Source organism: Lactuca virosa, chromosome 6 (genome assembly GCF_052849685.1).
Source record: "Lactuca virosa cultivar CGN04683 chromosome 6, Lactuca_virosa_CGN04683_v6, whole genome shotgun sequence".
In the NCBI taxonomy this organism is placed as follows: Eukaryota; Viridiplantae; Streptophyta; class Magnoliopsida; order Asterales; family Asteraceae; genus Lactuca; species Lactuca virosa.
The window spans coordinates 20,201,979-20,210,052 of NC_136431.1; the positions used below are offsets into that span (position 1 = coordinate 20,201,979).

An 8,074-nucleotide genomic window follows, 5' to 3' on the forward strand; every position below is an offset into this window, starting at 1 on the left:
AAAATGCTTTTATGTGCTAAATGATTTATGATGCTTTATGTTATCGTTTGATCGGATCTATGGTCTGTTGCCGACCGGATCCGAAAATTTTATGTGTTCAGATTTCTAAAAGTTTAATTACGGTGTTAGAACTGGAATGTAACTTTTCGGAGTAATAAGGAGGAATACGCATCTAAATCTTCCTCTATCTATATTCTTGTCTCGATACACCGAACACATGCTTTGGTGTGCAGAACATCATGGTGAATATTCGTAGTGAATTGAGTAAATGAGAAGGCTTACGATAGTGAATGATACCTATCAGAAGATATCGTAAGAGTGATATCTTGCCTTTAGAATGCGTCTAATAAATAATATGTCTAGTACAGGAGAAGTACACTTTCAATTAGCAAAAAGAAAGATTTTTGGTATAATCCATGAAGTTATCCCATTGTCTGACAACCGAGTTGAAGCAGAATGGATGATTGAAGATACGCATGGAAGAAGTCCTAGTAGAGTCTAGGGAAAATTATATGATTGTTTGGACACATTTGTATGTGTTAAAACTATTTTTGTGATAATAACTTGGAGAACTGCGAGACAATACTTGGGACGAGTATGAGTAGGTGTGAATGGTAGTAGAGGCCTATACTACCGGAAGCACATGACTCACACTTGGATCAGCGAAAGTCACAAGGTTACCAAGGAGCTAGTAATTGATTTTATTTTATTCAAGTATGTCGTTACCATTGTTTCGGTAAAGATTAAGAAGATGATTGTTATTCCGACCCTAGTGGTCATACCAAATTGAGTCCGACTACGACGAGTATGTTACGTGCTTCCGAGAACCAAGTTCGATGTAGCACCCGACTTAAGACGAAAGAATTAATCAAAGCGATCACTAGAGGTATCGCGACGGTTGCTTGTAGATATAAATGCTACCTTTTAAGATGAGATTAGAACATGAAGGAAAGTATAGTCTGTTCTGGAAGACTCTAAGAGACCTGAGTCTAAGCGTTGCAACATACGATGATAGGTCATTAGAATATGACACATCGTTCCATTATAGTAATAAAAGAACTTATCTTAAGTTAGTATCCAGTGAGGATCGAGATTGTGACTTGAAGGTCATAATTTGGAGTCTAACGTGAAATAGGGAGCAAGTGCAAGATCGAGCACCGCCTGCAGTCAAGGAGTCCAAGAGTTAGATACTCATTCGAAGGGATATAGAAGTTACGATTATTACCTAAGATAAAGAGATAACGTACGGAGTCATTATACAGCCCTGTTTCGTTGATGATTCCGGGACGTAATCATCCTAAGAGGGAGATAATTGTAACGCCCGCAGATCCGGGCTAGTCAAATTAGAGACAATGAGCGTCAAAAATGAGTTTTTGATGGAAGATTATTTATAAGAATTAATCTTAACCAAGTTTTAGTATATGTTACAAGGGTTCCGTGCGTATAAAGAATGCCGAAATACGAGTTATAACGAAGAAGTTATGGCCCATCGAAGTTTTACGGCAAAACCGGCACGACACCGGTAGACGTAAATAGTGAATTTACGATAGAGGACTTTTTAGCCTTAGTGATCTAAACAAAAGTTGTAGTATACGTTAAACCGAGAACATACAAAAAAACGAACGCCCAAATATGACATCGTATGAGGAAGTTATGAATTTTCTAAGATTTGGCATAACAGTGCACGACCCGAAACTCGATTATAGTTCGAGCGGTTTTTGGGCTAAGCAACCTAAATGAGAGTTGAATATCTCATTAATAGGAACTCAACGATAAAAAGACAGACGAAAACGGAGTCCGTATGAAGGAGTTACGAATTATTCGCGGTCATTTAACAGTCTAATATCCTCCTACTGTTAAATTTAAGATCGGTCGAGAATTAGCCGATGGAGTCTAAATGAAAGTGGTAGATCTTGCTTTTACCTAAGCGTGGATATAAATAACGTCGAAAACGGAGCTCGTATGCGAAATTTACGGGGTTTAGAAGTCGGCAGGGTGCTGTGCGAAATCGGGTGACGTAGCTGACTATATGCCAAGGCTTTCTCCCCAAGGCAAGCCACCAGGTGGTGACACCTGGCCATGGACTCGACGAGTAGGACCTCCTACTCGACGAGTATAGCAAGATTCCAGCCTATAAATAGAGGTGTCGGGTTCCCTCATTCTTCACACCATCCCAACTTCACTTTCTCTCTCTATACTCTCTCTCTAGCCTCCCTTAAGCCCCCTAAAGTCTAGGTAAACCCCCTAGCACCCGAAGGAAGCCCCGAGGCTCCCGGAGTCCCGAGAAAAAAAGCCTTTCGGCTCGGGAACGCTGCTCCGGCGATGCCCGGTTTTGCGAAAAACCCGCTGTAAGTGAGCTATGACTACCCTATCTTTAGTATAGCTTATGTTTTAATATAGTAACATTATTAGGACCTTAAAATAATTATTTGGGCTATTATTATGAGTTATATAAGAGTGTTGCTTAACGCTTATATAATAGTAATAATAGCTAGGCTATTAATTAGGCGCGGTTAACGTTAGACTAAACTCTATTGGTAATGATACTAGGTTTTGTCCGAGGGAAATTGTTTTAAGATTAACGAAGCGCTGTCCGAGTACCGAGTGACCACCTTATCAGGTGAGTGCATAGTTACTTTCATCTTACACATAGATATGAAGTATTTAATATAAATTACGTGCTATGTGTGAATATTATCTGTATACTTGCTATCTATGCTGGATGAACACTTTTATACATGTTTTAAATGATTTAAACTGTATATATATATATTTTATATCTACGTAATATATTGGGTAAAACATGGGTAGAGGAAATATAGTTGGATGATGATTTGAGAGGTGATATAGACCATGAGGTAAGGGTGAGAGGTGGACGATGTGAGAAGCCCTGTTCCCAAATGTTGGCCCCGTCATCTAGCAGAGTATGGATAACAACCACAGACTCTTCTAGACAGTCCAGTGGAACACTAGCAGGCTCGCAACGTGTAGGTGTTGTGAACGATGTGTTCAATGGTGTACTCTAAAAACCCATTGACATGTATTGCTAGTGGACTCTCGAAAACGATACTGTCAATAAACGAGATAACCCTCGTCGACTATGGAGTTAGCGCCTGTTGAGTAAACCCCGACGACTATGGAGTTAGCGCCTGTTGAGCAAACCTTGGTAACTATGGATTTAGTGACCGTTGAGAAAACCCTGGCAACGATGGATTTCGTGCCGATTCCTTAGGATAATCCTTAGGAATAAATGAACGAGGAATAGCTGATTCTTAGGGTAGATCCTTAAGAGTAAAGAAGATAATGGGGATGGGTAATTGGGTTGATTGTCAGATGTTTAAATATAATAACTATATTATTGTGGGTTGAAAACCCTATGTACTCACCAGGTTTCCCAACCTGACCCACTCAGTTTATTTGAATCACAGGTGTCGATATGAAGTTACATTACACTGAGAGATTAAGGAGATATAAATCACTAGTGAAAATGAATGTAAGTTCTGTTTATGCTTATGTTTTTGTATTGACGATGACATCCCAATGTTTTAAAACGAATAAAATACATTTCTTCGGAAATGCCTTGATAACGTATTTTTCATGTTTTTCTGGGAACAAATTCCGCAACATTTTTTATTAAAAAGGGTACTCTGATTTTTATACAGCATAAACAAAATCGGTCTTTTCTGGCCATGAAAATTGGGATGTCACAATTTGTGAGTGTGCAAGGGGATTTCGGTCATGCTAGGCCGAAATCACCCTTATTAGGGCCGAAATCACCAAAAGGTGGCCAAGTGGTGCCACTTGATTTGTAGTTTAGCTTTCCAAGGTGATAAATTCCACTTATCAATGTAAACATCACTTCACCCTAATGTTATACTAGCACATTTCATGATGGTTCATATATTCACACACATTATTATGTGTTATTCACTGTTAGGATTTCGACTACCTTCGATTGTCCTAACTTAAAGATCGTCACTTTCACTTCGTTATCAAACCGCAACCGCACATAAGGTGAGTTCATACCCCTACATTTTTCAAGGCTTTTTCTATGTTTTAGGGGGGGGGGGATAGAAGTAACACACAAGAAAATTTACGTTAAAACGCAAACATTTAAATACGTTATTTTACTATTGTTACGAATAGCGTTAAATGCGTCAAAACGGCTTTACTACCAACCTAGTATATTTTTACACACAACGTTTTGATAAAAACGTAAAGATATGAAAAACGTTTACAAAATACATTACATTATTCTTATATATATATATATATATATATATATATATATATATATATATATATATATATATATATATTGAGTACAAAACTTTCATTTCATTTAAAACTTCATAAATATAGTTTACGAAACTTTACGCCATTTGTAACCCGTTGAGCAAAGTGTAAAATTATATAAAGTAAATATATAATTGTTTTATAGCATTTTCAATATTATCCTGAAAAAAGGGGATAATTTCATATACAAACATTTTCATTACAAAAACACGTACACTCGTTGAATAAATTTGTGAGACATTGTCTTCATCGTACCTAACTGAGGTGTACACGAAAGTCCTGTATTATAAACGGAATCTCCGATACGAGAGCGTGATACTTGTGTATAGATCTATACGGGACTGATGATCCCACACCCTGACTATTAGCTACAGTCAGACCGGAAGGTTATGGGTGACAAATGTCATAAATATCTCGACGCCTGAAGAACGTCGAGGCAGACAATTCATTGTTAGCACGGTTATGAAAACTCACATGGGGAAACGACTATAAGTATATTTTACAAGAAAACACATTCTTCAAACGGTTTTATACATGAATAAAACTACATATTACTACTTTAAGTACGCAAAACACTAGTACATTTCGGTCTTGGAATCTTTATGACTACAACTCATTTCTATGGAAAATATTGGATTTTCTGGAATAAACACTATCATTTTACAAGTGAACGGCTTACATCTCATTTATTAGAAAATATCGGATTTTCTGGAAACAACACAATATCTTTTCACGGAAAGGCTTACCATTTTTCATACAAACTCTTATGAACTCACCAACTTAATTGTTGACACTTTTTCAAACAACTTGTATTCTCAGGGAATTAGTAAAACAGGTATCCAACAGCTTTTGAGGATGGGGCGCTAAGGCGTCAAACAAATCTTTTGTCATCATACTGTAATTGACTTTTGAAACATGTAACACTTACAATGATGTAACTTTTTCAATTATATATATGATGGTTATGTTTGCTTTCTTTAATATTACTCAATTGTTATGGTACAATACATGAAATTCATCCACCCCCGGACGTTTCCGCCATCCTGGTTTGGGGGTGTGACATAAGACGAGGCAAACACAAAAACTATCAACACACATTAATGCATGATTCTCTAATCATCTTGAAGCACTAAGAATTTGATATAATCCTAAGAATAATAGTTTAAATACCAAATTAGATAACATATGTAAAAGAAATGATCAAGCATAAACAAATTTATTAAACTAAATTGTTAGTAATGTAATTTTACCTTCTTCGGTCCATACTTCACACTTTCTGTTCTACTTGCTATTTTGTCAGCATACCTATGAATACATGTTTACATTGTTAGAAAACAAGGGATAAAAATAACTATAAAAACAAACTTAGATAGATTCAAGGATCGTGTTTATCAAACACTTTCCAAAATCTGTAATTCGTCCCTTTTGTCTAGGATACATGAATTCAGAAGTGGGATAATCCAATAATAAACCAATTTGAATTACATGTCTAATTTGAATTGAAAACACAAAATACATTGTTTGATGTGTTCTTGAGAGATAGAGAAATTATGATATGGTTTCGAGTATATGAATGTTCAATCGTTTTTCGGGAACATCCACATCTGATTTATACTTGAGGGAAAAAGGGTTAAAATCGGTTAAACCAAAAATCACGCAAAAACATGGTAGTTATTGGACACAACCGATATATACATCATCATGATGTCATCAGTGGGTTTTTTGTGGGAAAATGCATGGTTGGAGTCTCACTTGATACAAAACTCTATTTAGGTTTAGGGTTTAGTTATTGGAACCAGAACCAGGGGCTCTTCTCATTGGACCCTGCTAGGGGCGCTACCCCTAGACCATGACAAGGGGATGCAGCCCCTTGGAACCCTGCACCCAGGGGCACTGCCCCTGGACCCCCATATTCCCGAGTTCATATTTATCATACCGAGTGTGCACCCCGCACATCCAAGCTCAGTTAGTAAATGGAGCTCGGCCTATCTCATTATTAATAATAATTACACCAAATATGTTGATAACACTAAAATCACTAAAATTCCTCCCCAATTTTAGTGTAATCCTTAATTAACTAAAAGAAAACACAAAATCAAACTTATGAATAAATGAAAATATCTTGAAGAATGAGTTTTCATATTAGTATAATATACATGTCAAATACTTGAGAATCAGGGTGCCCTAAGGATTGAACCCTTCAACTAATTTGAGTAACTGAAGATATTATACACATAAGTTAAACATAATATCTAATGTTTCATACTTGACACTATTACAACCATGTGTCCAATCTATTCATGAGTGCCTAAAAGCCTAGCCCAAGCTTTCTGAAGCGGCAACACTTCACACTTATATAGGTAGTCCTTTTATATCATGCACCTGTTAATTCATTTTTTCAAAGAACTATTAAGAACTTAATCAACATACTTTAACAATATAGGTTATAAGCACATACCTTGGGATGAAGTAAAATAAATTTGCTTCAATCTCCATAAGCAAGCTTTCCACAGTGAATTCAACTTCTAACATTGTATTAGAATGGAATTAGGTATCTTACCCATAGAGATATCAAGTGGGCCTTAAACCCATCCCCATAATAGACTTCTTTACTAAGTCTCTAGCTAACCCCTTCGTCAAGTGATCAACTAAGTTTTGTTGAGATCGAACAAACTCAACAGAAATGATACCATGAGTAATGAGCTCATGTACCATGTTGTGACTAACACCCAAGTATCACAACTTTCCATTAAACACTTGACTATATGATTTATCCAAGGTGGAAGCATTATCACAGTGTATAGAGATAATTGATATAGGATTTGGCCACAAAGGAATTTCATAGATCAAATTCCTTAACCATTTTCCTTCTTTTCTAGCAGCTACAAGGGCTACAAATTTTGATTCCATAGTTGAATTTGTGATGCATGATTGTTTCTTAGAAGCCCATGAAATGGCACCTCCACTAAGAAGAAACACCCAACCACTTGTAGAAGAGTGGTCATCAACATTAGTAATCCAAATAACATCTGAATATCCTTCAATAACTGAAGGAAACCCTACATAAGTTAAACCAAAGTCCATGGTTTTCTTTAGATACTTTAGCACCCTCCTTACTGCTTGCCAGTGGTGAGTACTAGGATTACTAGTAAACCTACTTAGCTTTCCTACAACAAATGCAATATCAGGCCTTGTGCTGGTCATAACATACATCAAACACCCAATAACCTTTGAATATTCAAGTTGTGAAACTGTTTCATCAGTATTTGGCATAAGTTTCATACTTGGATCAAATGGATTACTTACAGGAGAGCAATCTAAACAATTGAACTTCTTAAGCACTTTCTGAATGGAACGAGACTGTGAAATTGATATTCCTTGATGTTCATGCTTGATTCTTATTCTAATAATCACTTCTGCCTCCCCCATATCCTTCATGGAGAACTGAGATGAGAAAAAAAATATTTGGTCATGTCAACTTGCCTTTAATCAATACCAAATATTAACATATCATCTACATACAAGTATATGAGCACTCTTTTTCCAGACTCATCAAACTTGCTATATACACACTTTTCTGATTGATTAAACTTGAAACCATGAGACAAGACAACATCATCAAATTTTTTATGCCACTGTTTTGGTACTTGTTTTATCCCATACAATGATTTAACCAACTTGCACACCTTATGCTCATTTCCAGGCATAATAAGACCCTAAGGTTGTTTCATATACACCTCTTCCTCTAATTTACCATTTAAGAATGTTGTTTTAACAT

General features: G+C 36.3%; 1 pseudogene; it reads right to left on the bottom strand.

The window, feature by feature from the left end:
* Positions 1-7,032: 7,032 nt before the first annotated feature.
* On the bottom strand, positions 7,033-7,725 carry LOC145121365 (secreted RxLR effector protein 161 pseudogene; annotated as a pseudogene).
* Positions 7,726-8,074: the final 349 nt, after the last annotated feature.